Source organism: Peromyscus maniculatus, chromosome 22 (assembly GCF_049852395.1).
Source record: "Peromyscus maniculatus bairdii isolate BWxNUB_F1_BW_parent chromosome 22, HU_Pman_BW_mat_3.1, whole genome shotgun sequence".
Lineage (NCBI taxonomy): Eukaryota > Metazoa > Chordata > Mammalia > Rodentia > Cricetidae > Peromyscus > Peromyscus maniculatus.
The window spans coordinates 33,814,793-33,828,074 of record NC_134873.1 but is presented as its reverse complement, the minus strand read 5'-3'; the positions used below and the strand labels follow the sequence as shown (position 1 = coordinate 33,828,074).

Below are 13,282 nucleotides of genomic sequence, written 5' to 3'. Positions count from 1 at the left end.
CACCTCACACTGTCCATGGGACTCACAGAAGTTTCGGCATGTTTTTTCAGATGCGGTAGCCCGCAGTGAAGAGGGTTAGTGACTGTGTCCTACCCTGGTTTCTGTTTACTCTCTGCGATAGGAGACAGCAAAGGGATTTTAAACCAGGAGTGAAACACAGAAGACACTCCCCTCTCTCTGATTGTTTCAGCATTGCCTATGCTCGTTTACGACACTTATTATTCAGTTAGAACTCATGATAACTTTTTTCCCTTTATTTCAAAAGTTAGAGAAGAAAACATAATGAGGTGGTTGGGAATTGAGTCATTTCAAGGGAATTTTAAAAAAAATCTGCAATCTCTTTATCTGGGGGCATTTTTTTTATTAAGAAATTTCGTTTTTCATTTTACACACCAATCAAAGATCCCCCTCTTCTCTCCTCCCGTACCCCCCAGCCCTTCCCCACAACTGACCTCCCACTCGCCCCCCCCCCCAGAAGGCAAGGCCTCTGGTGGGGAGGCACCTCCAGTAGAGGCAAGTCCAAGCCCTTCCCCCTTCCTCAAGGCTGCATGAGGTGTCCCATCATAGGTAGTGGGTTCCAAAGAGCCCTCTCATGCACCAGGGATGGATTCTGATTCTACCACCAGGGGGCCCCTGGGGGCATTTTATGTGTATTTGTTGTTGTTGCATTGGAAGATGCTCTAGGTCAGTATTCTGTAAAGGATAAGTACGCTTGTCAGTCAGTACTTCTCAATTACTTTAGTGCTGCACGCGAAGCAATGATACACCAGTGTGTAGGGGAGGGTGACATTTCTGGCACCAACGACTGGCATGCCAGCCTTGAGGGAGGACCAAGGAGTCCGTCTTTCCATCACCTTCTTGGGTAGAACATGAAGGCTGCCAGCAGAGGCGATGAGGTCAGGAAAAAGCACGTACTGCGGTGGAGGACATAGTAATGGTCCGTACCTGTGCTAATCCTGCTGTTAGTCCGGGTTCTGCCTGAGCCTCTTCTGTGGTTTCCTCAGATCAGCTGCGAAGGGCTGAGCAGGGAAGCGGGGGTGGGGGTGGGGCAGGGATGGGACGGGACACACATTCTGGCCACTCTGCCTTGAATGCGGAACATCCCCCATAGGCTCACCTTGTGTTTGGCCTTTTTTTTTTTTTTTTTTTTTTTTTTTGGTTTTTCGAGACAGGGTTTCTCTGTGTAGCTTTGCGTCTTTCCTGGAACTCACCTGGTAGCCCAGGCTGGCCTCGAACTCACAGAGATCCGCCTGGCTCTGCCTCCCAAGTGCTGGGATTAAAGGCGTGCGCCACCACTGCCCGGCTGTGTTTGGACTTTTGATTCCCAGCTGGTAGTACCACCAGGAAGGTGATGTGATATTTAGACAGTGGAGTCTCACCAGAGGAAGAGGGTCACGGGGGCAGCTCCACGTCTAGTTCCTCCTCTGCTTCTTGGGTACAGGTGCCATGGGACCAGCTGGCTTCTAGCTCCTGCTGCTGTGCTGTGCCCACCATGACGACCTTATTCCCTTAACTGCAAACCAGAATACTCAGATATTCCTTTAAGTTGTTGCTTTTCCAGCAGATGTTTTGTCGCAGGGGTGAGAAATGATACACTGACAGTGATCTGGATTACTGAATGGGAACACCGACCGGAGTACTCGGCTCTCTTGAAGTGCAATCTGACACATGGAAGGTCACATGTGGAAATGCCAAAAGGAGAATGAGTCAAATGTCATTTCTCTCTTTAGCTTTTTTTTTTTTTTTGGCCATTAGATATATGGGGTGAGGGAGGACTGAGTTTAATCTACCTGGAAACTTCAACCCACCTGTCTGAGAGAACACGTGTTGGTGTGTCTGGCTTTGTGCTTTGCATGGTGTGTCTGTGTGTGGTTCTGTGTATGTGAGTGCAGGCGTCTGAGCTGGAGTTATTAGCAGTTGTGAGCCCTAGGTGCAGGCATTGGGAACTGAACTCTGATCCTTTGCACGAACAGGAAGATATTTAGCCACTGAGCATCTCTTTGGCTCCTCCCACCGTTGCTTACGATGTGCTCCTCTACAAATCTGTCTATCCATTGCCTTGGACACCATCCTGGTCATCACCACCTCTATCTACAAGGACTACTTGGTGAGCAATCCTATCAGGTCCCCTGGTGGCCTCTTCCAATCAGTGTTACCCATAGAAACCACATCAAGTATAGTCTAACTTAGGATTTTTCATATAACTAAAAAATGATGGCTGCATGATACTCTAATAATCGCCAAATGGAGACCATATGACCTTCTCAGTGTATGGGGAAAATGGGCCATAATTTGGTGGATTATTCCACCAACTCAATTCACTTGTCTATTTCTCCGTAAGCAGGCACTTTTTTGAGACCTTATATTTTAGAAGTGTGACACTCTTCCCGATAAATAAGACTGTGTACTCTTTTATGTTGGTCTCACACAGTTACAGAGTGAATACTCTCAATGCATGCCCTTATGCCACCATATTTCTCGAATACGGGTCACATGCCGAAGCTAAACCCCACTACCATCTGTTACCTCTGTGTGTCGATTTGTTATCCGGAGCTGTTTCATCTTAGGCCCACGGTTCCCTCCAAAGTGAAGGCTGCAATTATCTCCTTTGATTACCATTCACTCGCTGTTGATTGAGCGCCTACCGGGCAAGACCAACTGTGCCGTGGCATGTAGAGGAGACTGAGAGCAAAGCGGAACTCTGTCACTGCCTCTGAGGAAATCGGGATTCAGTAGGGGAGATGGGACACGCAGAAGAGCATGGTGTGAGCAGAGTTGAACTGGAGGTCACGGGAAGGAGCGGGAAATCTCAGGCTGTTAGGAGTATACAAGGGAAGCATCCCAATGCCTGTCCACTGTTCGCAGACTCTACACTCACTAATGGCTCATCTCCACGTAGGCCTTGTCACTTTACAAATGCTGAGAAACTCACTCAGCGTGTGTCTGTTCCCTGAGAGGGAGTGAACTCGGGTTGTGTCTTCAGGCTTGGCCGTAGGCATCACTGGTCCCTGTGCCATCTCACCAGCCCCAATTTCATCATAATGAAGGTTCCTTTTCCTTGTATGAAAAGTTATTTGTGGGTTGGCATCTATTAATTATACACAATAGAGGGTTTCATGATTACATTTCATATATGCATATAAATGTATTTTGATCATATTCACATCCCAGTACCCTCTCTTGTTCCCTTCTCGCTCTCATTGAACTCTTTCCTCTCCTTCAACTTTCCTATCTTCTATTTGGGAGCCAGTGAGTTTAACTGGAGTTACAGGAACATGGGTCAGGGATTATTTACAGGAGCATGGACACCTTACCAGCAGATATGCCACTGAAGAAAAGGTCTCCCACAACAACCAGCAACCATTGGCTGGCTGTAGATGCCAGGGAAGGGGGTGTCTCATAAGCCTTCTCCACCAGCTACCATGAACTGCTGATATATTCCCAAGGAGGGTTACTTGGTCTCTGCTGTAATTACTTCTTGATGAGTCCAGCTCCCTTAGTTGGTAGAGAACTCAAGGCTGAAGAGTTTGAACTCAGGTCAGAGTACCCAAATAATACCAAGAGTGTTGCACACCTCTCTCTACTTCTAAACTTCCTTTAAAAATACTATGATAGTACAGTGGTTTATTATATAAAAGTTTATATATATATATAAAATACATACCTAACTATATATACATAACTTTCATATAATTAAAGTTATTATATAATAAAAATTTATATATACACACACATACATACATATATATGTATATGAGCCAACTCAACTGTGTGAAAATCCCATGATTCAACAATATCATAACACCCAGAAAGAATGGCTTAAAACTGAAGAAACAAAAATAGAGAAGGAATCAGTCTCCTCCGTGTCAAGTGACTACAACATGTCTGATCTTGTGGTTTTGACCTATTTCGGGCTAATGCTCTCCTCTCATAAGGTGAGGCTTATTTCACACTATGTGTGCCCTACCAGAGTTTGAAAATGGAAAGTTGGAATCTTTATTTGGGAACAGAAAGGAGATGAACAGACCACCCAGATACATTCCATCAACTCTGGCATCAACACGTGTAGTACATTTCATGGAGCGTGTGCATGTATGTGAACAGACAGCAGAAAGGACAGGCTAAGATAAAAAGAAATGTATTACTGGACAATACTTCTGGATGACCTCATTTCCATTTATAGATGTATATCGTGTGTGTGTGTGTGTGTGTGTGTGTGTGTGTGTGTGTGTATACACACTATCTGTATATTATATATGGAATACTGTCTCAGGGCTTAAGATGCTGAGAAAACATTAATTGGATTTCTCTTAACCTAGATTCTTGATAAAAAATAAGGAAGTTGAATCTGGTGACCAGTATGGTATATAATCATGAACTGAGGGTTCTGGGAACTAAAAGTTAAGGCAATGCGGAGAAAATGTCTTGGGATCCTTAAGCCCACTCCAGTATCTGGAAAATTCTGTATTAATTCCTATTGTGTTGCTGTGAGAAGACGCCTGACAAGCATCCTAAGGAAGCTGGGGTGAACTTAGCTTCCTGTGTGATGACAGAGTCCATCGTGATGGGGATGGTGTGGAGCACAAGCAGCAGCAGGACCTGAGGCAGCTGGTCACCCGAGTCTTCAGACGTGAAGCAGAGATGAAGCCTAGTGTCCAGCTCACCCTCTCCTGCTCATGGGTCCTGGATACCAACCTGGGAGACGGTTGCTGCCCACACTTGGGTGAGTTTTCCCTATTGAGTTAAAGGTCTTTAGAAATGCCCTCACAGACACACAAGTGTGTCTCCTAGGGGATTCTCAATTAGGTCACATTTACAAAGCAGATTGACCACCACAATAGCCTTGGATATAAAAACAGAAGGACACGCAAGATTTTTCTTACATGGAACAAAGTTCATCTGGTTAAGTGAATCCCACCCTTTAACAAAATTTAATCATATCGAAGAAATGTCCTTCAATAATTACCCCTGGTTACATCCGTTGGAGAATCATAAATGGTAGGCCCACAGGTAAAGCCCTACCAGTGACCTCTGCATCTTCAGAAACGGCCTAGCTCGTCTGAGGAGCAGCCAAACCCACAGCCATTGGTACTCCACTTCTGGTTGTTCCAAAGCCTGACTGTCCATGGGGTTATCTCCAGAAGTTCCCACATTGAAGGTCACACATGACCAAAGGACAGCCTGTGGTTCAAATCATAGCACAGACACTACTCCAAATTGTTGGGCAAATTGAGGTCCTTTGGCTGTGGCTGCTCTGTTTCCAGGTTGTCCTAACAGAGGAGTGAAATGCAATGTAAGTGACTCCACGAAACAATCATGTGGGAACACGTCAATACCTTACCACATGATAAACATAAAAATGACGAGGTTCTAAAGCCGTCCGTTAAATTACCACATTCATTGGATCACAAATGCCATGAGAAGTACGTAGATTGTATTAGTTTGTTTCACAAACTCATAACCAACTCTCGCATCAAAGTCACCTTGACTAGGTAACAGCCTCTTAGCAAACTGAGGACACATTACCTACTCTATGGTAATTAAATAGGAGACAACTTTGAGTCGGACAGGCTAAGCAGCTTCTACAATGTCTGGTAAATGTGAGGAGAAAGGTCTGTGTCCCACTACACACCAACCATGGGGCAACAGTTCAAACCTTACAAGGACGACCCATTCAGGAGACCTGTTTGCTTGGGAAGCTGTTCAAATGTTCCTGTTAGTAGTTTTACCATTTTGTTCTGAAAAGGGGACCAACACCTGCCCAGATTATTTCTAGAACAGACTGAGAATTGCATCCTTGTTAGACTCCAACACACCGGCGACATGAGCTGAGATACCAGAAACACTGGTTCCCATCCAACTGTCCACTGCAGTAGCCAGATATGACACTCATTTCCACACCAGGTTCATTCTGGGATCGGATTTCATCATCGTTTCTTTTCCTGAACCAAGGTTGGAAGCTGCTGGAGCCAGGACTTTGTGGCATAATGTTTGCCCTTCAATATCCATTTCCCCTTCCACACGCTGACTTGAAGAGTGCCGTCCTCTCTGCCATGGGTTTTGTTCCTGTTCATGGAATCCAGTTTGCTCTGTGCATTCTCTCTGCTACAGAAGAAAACAAAATGAGAGAAATGTGAGCAAGAAAGTGATACAGACTAGGGGTCCTGATTGGGTTTGTTTTCTCTTCCAATTAAAAGGCAGGAAAAACCCAAAACACAACAGGTAGCAATAGAGAACCCTAGGTCACCACAGACAGAATCAGCAGTTGAAGAAAAGCATTTGTTGGGGGTGAGGAAGAACAGGCATGCAGCAGACACACAGGAAGACTCTCCCAAGCCGAGAGGGGCCTCGGGAAGCTGAAAAATCTCCTCTTGAGATCTGGGGGTTTTAAAGCCTCTGAAGAATTTTCCTCCCCTAATGCAGAGTTGGTCAATTTGAAGACAGCTGTGGTGGCTGATTGGGCAGCAACTCTTGTGTGACATGTCCTGAGCAGGCTTTGGACTTTTGGAGCCAGCCCATCAGGGGGCCTGCTGGTGGGAAACAAAAGCCTACAAAGCCTTTTGAGCTGCCAGGCTTTTGTCTGAAGTTAGGAGAGTGAGGAAGAAGTCAGCCATCTTGGAATTTCAGGATCTTTATTACACAGGGCACAGGGTGTGGAACCTGCTCTTGGCATGTCTGATGGTGACTCCGAGTGAAGGACTGATAAATGAGGTTTCCAGCTGATTCCTGAAGAGCCAGACATAGATGTGGTGGGATAAAGATTTGTGATTCTCAGTATTGCCGCATAAATAAGTAGTTTTCTAGAAATATGAAGTAGGCCACACACTAATTAACCAAGAAGTAGTATGAGTCATTCTACTGAATCCTCAAAATCAGATGTCTATTACCCAAAATTCTGAGCTTAAGCTGTAAGGATCTCAGCTGCCCAAGAGTATGGAGACACTGGACCTAAGTTTGACCTTGTCAAACGTGTTCCTTTCTTTATAGCACCCCTGCCCCCTACACACACACACACACACACACACACTCCATCCCAAATGACGTGAAAATACTGGGTTTACTGTCTGCTCCTCTGCCTTCATTTACAGCTATGATTTTTATTTCTTGATTTTTAACTCTGCAGGACCTCTACCCATCACAGCCCCTGTCTCCACCTGTCTCCCTTTCATTGAAAAGCAGATTTCCTTTGTGCTCCTTGCAGCGAGGCTGCTCTAGAAAGCCAGCTTTCCTAGGCCCCTCTGCAGCCCATCTCCTGTGGTCTAGACCTCTCGCCCACTCTTCTCCCTTCAGTCTTGATCGGACTGTCTTCCTAGAATGTGATTTTCCTATTGTGTACCACTTGCCAGACCCGCACCCCAGCTCCTCAAGGGAAGCCAGACCTGCACCCCAGCTCCTCAGGGGAAGCCAGACCTGCACCCCAGCTCCTCAGGGGAAGCCAGACCTGCACCCCAGCTCCTCAGGGGAAGCCAGGCCTGCACCCCAGCTACTCAGGGGAAGCCAGACCTGCACCCCAGCTCCTCAGGGGAAGCCAGGCCTGCACCCCAGCTCCTCAGGGGAAGCCAGACCTGCACCCCAGCTACTCAGGGGAAGCCAGACCTGCACCCCAGCTACTCAGGGGAAGCCAGACCTGCACCCCAGCTACTCAGGGGAAGCCAGACCTGCACCCCAGCTACTCAGGGGAGGTAAGACTGCTTGTTTAAACCATAGTCAGAAGGGGCCAGCAGTTCTCACGGTACAGCTATCCTCCCAGACTCACACCTAGGCCACCATTGCACAGAGACTGATTTCGGCAGAATTCTGGGTCTGGGTTGGTGTACTAGGCATCATCATAATGAGAAAGCATAGCTTTATGGATAGAACCTGATGTGACAGACAGCAAAACATATTCTCGGAAAGGCTCAGGAACCATCCATCTTCAAAGGAGAAGGTTCTAGGAGCATTATGAAGATCTGCCTCGATACTTAGCAAAATCCGAGGGACCACAGCAGCACAAGTTGCGGTTGGCTTCAACTCTGCAGCTACACAGCACAAGCATGAGACCCCAAACTCCGTAGATGGACAAGCACACACGTGGTTCTGAGACCGCTTCACAGGGACAGTCAGGGAAGCACCCTAGCCGGCGCTATAAGCAGATCCACGTGAAGATGCCGTCCACATCGGACGCGCCAGGATTCCTGGCCTCATCTCCGTTCAATTGCTCCTTCCCATTTATTCTTAATTTCTGCACTGAAGCCCAGGGTGGATCTGCTGTGCAAGTCTGCCTCAGATCCACCACAAACAAGTTTTGTCGCATCTGTTGAGCTCAGCTAGTAAGCACAATTTATAAAACACTGAATGACTAACCCCTGTAACCATTTTAATGACCCTAAAACAAAGTGCTTAGAGCAACATCTGTCCCAGCAGCTGGGTTCTCTGCATGAGTGGGCAGAGCGACACATTGGGACAGATTCTCTTCTCCCTTTTGACAGAAACAATCGCAGCAGATCATTTTTATCGTAATCAATTTAGGTACAGTTTCTTGGAAACCATCTGCGTGGTGTTCATAGATTGTGCTTAAGAATTTAAATGTGTATATTTTTGGTCGCTCGATGGAGCATCTGCTAATGGCCACATAAGTTCCAGTCTTTATGCGGAAAGTTATTTCCTTGTGAAGGGATTAGTAGATTGGCTACTTGATTTTATCCTGCTAACGACCCAATAAGCCGCCGCAGTTTGAATGGCATCTGCCACAGGCTGTCAGCTGAGGACTTAATTGCTAAAAATAAATAAATAAGTTTACAAAGGAACAACCAAAGTTGATGTGGGGAGGTGAATGGAACCGAAGTGAGATATTTTATAGTCTTCCCACCTCCAGCTCATACCCGTATGTTAATCTGTCCGCAACTGGGCCCCCAAAGTGAAAGACGGGAGTCGGTTTTGGGAACAATGCTTTCTGTTCTGCGCTTCTGGACTAGTTTTGTTGTTGGTTTTACAGCTGTTAGTTAAGTGATTCTGTAAAGAAATCAAATAGCAAAAGCAGCCAGCATTTACCTTAGCTTTGAGGATAATTTTAGGATCACATTAAAGGATAATTACTCTTAAAATACTAGGTAATGAAAATGAAGTGGCTTTGAAGGGATTTGCCCAAAACATGCTGTCAGCTGCATTTTAGGATGGGGTGCATTCTTTAGCACCACTGAGCTGCGACAACACATTCTAAAATTCCTCTTCTTCTTGAGTGTAGCATGAATCTTAAAGGGTCTTATTAATAAAATCAAACCTGGGAGCCAGGTATTGGGGTGAATGCTGGAAGATCAGAGAAGCAGAAATGGCCACAGCTACCTCACCTCACCAATTCCTCAGCTGATCCTGTTTCCTCAGACTAGAAGCCTCTGTGTCCTCATCTGAATGGATCTCAGCTGAACTGCTGCTCCAAAGCCTAAAAGCTTAACCAACCAAATGCTTAACCAGCCAAATGCTTAACCAGCCTAGTTCCTGGTCCTTACACCTTATATACGTTTTCTGCCATCACTTCCTGGGATTAAAGGTGTGAGTCACCATGCCTGACTGTTTCCAGTGTGGCTTTAAACTCACAGAGATCTGGATGGATCTCTGCCTCCCAAGTTCTAGGATTAAAGGCGTGAGTGCCACCATTTTCTGGCCTCTATATCTAGTGGATGTTCTGTTCTCTGACCCCAGATAAGTTTATTAGGGTGCACAATATTTTGGGGAACACAATATCAAATTTCCCCTTTTTTGTCTATATACAATATATGCAGTCAGGAATTACATAAACAATGTCTAGTCCATTAACATTTGACAGATTCAGATGAAAAAACTCCATTATATATATAAACAATGTCTAGTCCAGTAACATTTGATAAACTCAGACAAAAAAATTCATTACTTGCCTGTTTAAAACAAGTAGCTCCCTTTAAAAAGTAGATTCAATAATTAACCTTTTTATCTTATCATATACATATTTTTTCTTTTCATAATAGATTCAGTAATCTACCTTTTGTCATTTTTATATCTTACCCTTTTCTTTTTAGAGTAGATTCAATGATCTGCCCATTTATCCTATTATTTCTTTATCTTTTTTCTCAGAGTAGATTCAATAATCTACCTCATATCTATATTCTCCTTTCTCTCTCTTTTTTTTCCAAACAAAAACTCTGAATCTAATCTCCTTTTTTAGCTTTGTTTCCTGACCATTAACAATTAACAACTTGTAACCAACCATCAGAAACAATGACAATTATCCATAAGCCATTGAATGACCAAGAAACACACACCCCACCTCTTGGGAATGTGGGCGTCATTTTCTTAATATTACTTCCTGCTTTCTGGGAGCAAAGACATCTTTAGGGAATCCTGAAAAGAAAAATTTTGGATTAATTGTCAAGTCCTGTATCATTTGTCCAGTCTCTGCATAATGAGAAAGTGCAGGGCTTGTTTCAAGTCCTTGTTCAGGTAGTCTGTCAGGCTGGATCATCTCAGCTAGCCATCTCAAAATTGTCCTGACTAGTTTATAGTCCAAAGTCAATCTTTTGGTGGTGTTAATCAGCTTAATGGCTTTATCATAGTCCATGTGGAATCATCTTTGTGGGGTCCCTTTATCCTTTTGAAATTTTGAAGATTTCAAAGTCACTGTTAGGTGTCATGGTTCCCTGTAGCTTTTGTGTGTGTGTGTGTGTGTGCGCGCGCGCCTGCCTTTTCTGTGGTTTGGAGCAATCACAGTCTGATAAATGTCTGTCTCTCGGAACCATGAACATTCTTCCCTAGAAGAGAAAATATTTCCAGCCATTTCTCCCCACCATTTGTCCTGCCAAACTTTTCCATACTGACCTTTGCTGATGCTTTCTTGTAACATGATAGTCCTGGAAATTCTTCTCTGAACAAGGAGCAGTAAGCCCAACAGTCTCAATTTTACCAAAGGAATTAAGTAGCAAATTACCTTTAATGGTACACAGGTGACCCCATGTGTTCATGTTTATTAGATAGGTTGTGACTTTGCACTAGTTAATCCAACTGCAAATACAATATGAAATTAAAAGTGCTGATATATATGTTCTGATGTTTATATCTACCCCTGAATATTGCAAACAGTATACCCCACAAAGACAAAGACAAAAATAAGATAGAGTTCACAACAGGCACAGTGGAGGTGATTGGTTGAGGCTTCTAATGAGATGTTTGCAGTTCAAGTTCCTCTCAATGCATTAGCAGTGATCATTTATAGCAGTTTTGGAAAAACCACAGGAGGTCAAGTATTTTAAAACATATGACGTGTTTGGTCTAGAGAAGTTCTTACACCCCAATAATCAGATAACTAATCTTCTAACTTAATGAGATGCAAGAATTTGGTCCTATAATGTTGGTGCATTGCAGAGATCAGAAACATCAAATCACAAATACCCTTTCATTCTATCTGTAAAAATCTCACCAAATAGACTTAATACAGATGATGTAATACAAAATGGAAGTGAGAGCCAAGGAGAGAAACAGAATTCTCATTCATTCATTCTCTCTCTCTCTCTCTCTCTCTCACACACACACACACACACACACACACCATTCACACATGCCTGGAGTCTTATACCACCCTATACTATCACGGCTCAAGACAAAAGAGAAACTTTGAAAAAATGCTTCCTCTCTTTTGAATCAAAGTTCCTTCAGAATCTGGTTTGTGTTTAGAGCCTCTGGTTATTCTGTTCTCAGATTATCTATTGGGGAGTGGTTCTTGTTTTTTAAGTAGATGTTGTTTTAGTTAGGGTTTCTATTGCTGTGAAGAGACACCAAGACCATGGCAACTCTTTTAAAGGAAAAACATTTAATTGTGGCCAGCTTACAGTTTCAGAGGTTTAATCTGTTATTGTTATGGTGGGGCATGAAGGCAGACTTGGCACTGGAGAAGTAGCTGAGAGGCCTACATGTTGATCCAAAGACAACAAGAGTGAATTGAGACACTGGGCATGGTTTGAACATATATGAGATTCAAAGCCCACCCCCACAGTGACACACTTCCTCCAACAAGGCCACACCTCCTAATAGTGCCACTCCCTTTGGGGGCCATTTTCTTTCAAATGACCACTGATGGATATGAGTTTCTTTGTTTCTGTCTGTCTGTCTGTCTGTCTCTCTCTCTCTCTCTCTGTGTGTGTGTGTGTGTGTGTGTGTGTGTGTGTGTGTGTGTGTGTGTGTTGACAAGATCTGGTCATAATTTACTATGGTGTTTTGGGGGACATAAATGTAAGTAAAAGGAGAGTCTGAGGTTTTTTTTTGTTTGTTTTTTGTTTTTTGGTTTTTTGTTTTTGTTTTTGTTTTTGTTTTTGTTTTGTTTTTTTGGTGCTACAGGTAGAACCCAGAGTCTCAAACACATTAGGCAAATGCTTCCTCCCACCCTGAGCTAAATCTCCAGCCCTAAAATGAGGTTTTTAGATGCTTTTGCAAAAGACCTGTATTGGCCCAGATTTGCAGACTCATCATCTTCCGGGGTGTGGCAGGTGAGTAACACAAATGGTACTTTTGCTGCAGGCCCAGGGGGGATGCTGGTAAGAGCCCATGAGGAAGGCAGGTGCCTGCCGGGGTGATTCATGCCAGACAGGGCTTATTCCAGGTGTAGGGTTTGGGAAAGTCCCAAGTTGGAGAGGAGATCCAGGGAAACTCCCACTAGGGGAGGCATGCTACCCTGAGATACTAAAGATTGGCTGAGACTTGTGAGAAGAAGCACAGATGCCAGAGCTGACTGTAGCTGGATCCTCTTGCCCGAGGACCACAGTTCCAAGTGCTGGCCACATTACCAATTCTTCCTCAACCATGACTGGAAGCAACAGATTTGAGAGGGGACCAAATAAGAGTCCCCATGGTGGCCTGAGCTCCCCGGCTCACTGGAGGTTTAGTTTTGTTTTGACTAAGTGCTGTGGAACAGTGGTTCTCAAAGCATGGATCCAGGACAAAGTGCTTAGCATAGGCTGGAAGCTGCTTGGACAGAGAGAGTCTAGAATCACCCCAGGTGGGGCAAACATGCCAGCATGGGCCACAGAGTGGTCTGTCTGCACACTTGAATCATGTGTTCCCGTCTCTGGGTTGTGAACGTGCAGCATCCACCATCATGACACCACACCCCGACCTGCCCTCACTGCTCCTGATCACCAGGATAGGCTAGCCAGCATTTCTCAGGCGCTCAGAGACCCCAGTGGTGCCCTGATGAGAATTTTAGCATCAAAAGAAGATACAGCAACTTGAGGAGCATGAGTCACAATACCAACAATTATTACCTCATGGTTCTGCTGAGCTC

The 13,282-nt window shown here is 44.6% G+C and overlaps 1 long non-coding RNA gene across 2 annotated transcripts; it reads right to left on the bottom strand.

Annotated features, from left to right (window-relative positions):
* Positions 1-3,764: 3,764 nt before the first annotated feature.
* Positions 3,765-13,213, bottom strand: LOC121825199 (uncharacterized). 2 transcript variants are annotated; one of them, XR_013047068.1, is made up of 3 exons: positions 13,138-13,213; positions 5,817-6,102; positions 3,765-5,270 (listed from the first exon to the last, which is right to left on the bottom strand). It is a non-coding gene; the product is annotated as an uncharacterized LOC121825199 (long non-coding RNA). The 2 variants fall into 2 exon arrangements; XR_013047067.1 differs by lacking the exon at positions 3,765-5,270 and having other exon boundaries at positions 5,687-6,102.
* Between the last annotated feature and the right edge of the window lie 69 nt (positions 13,214-13,282).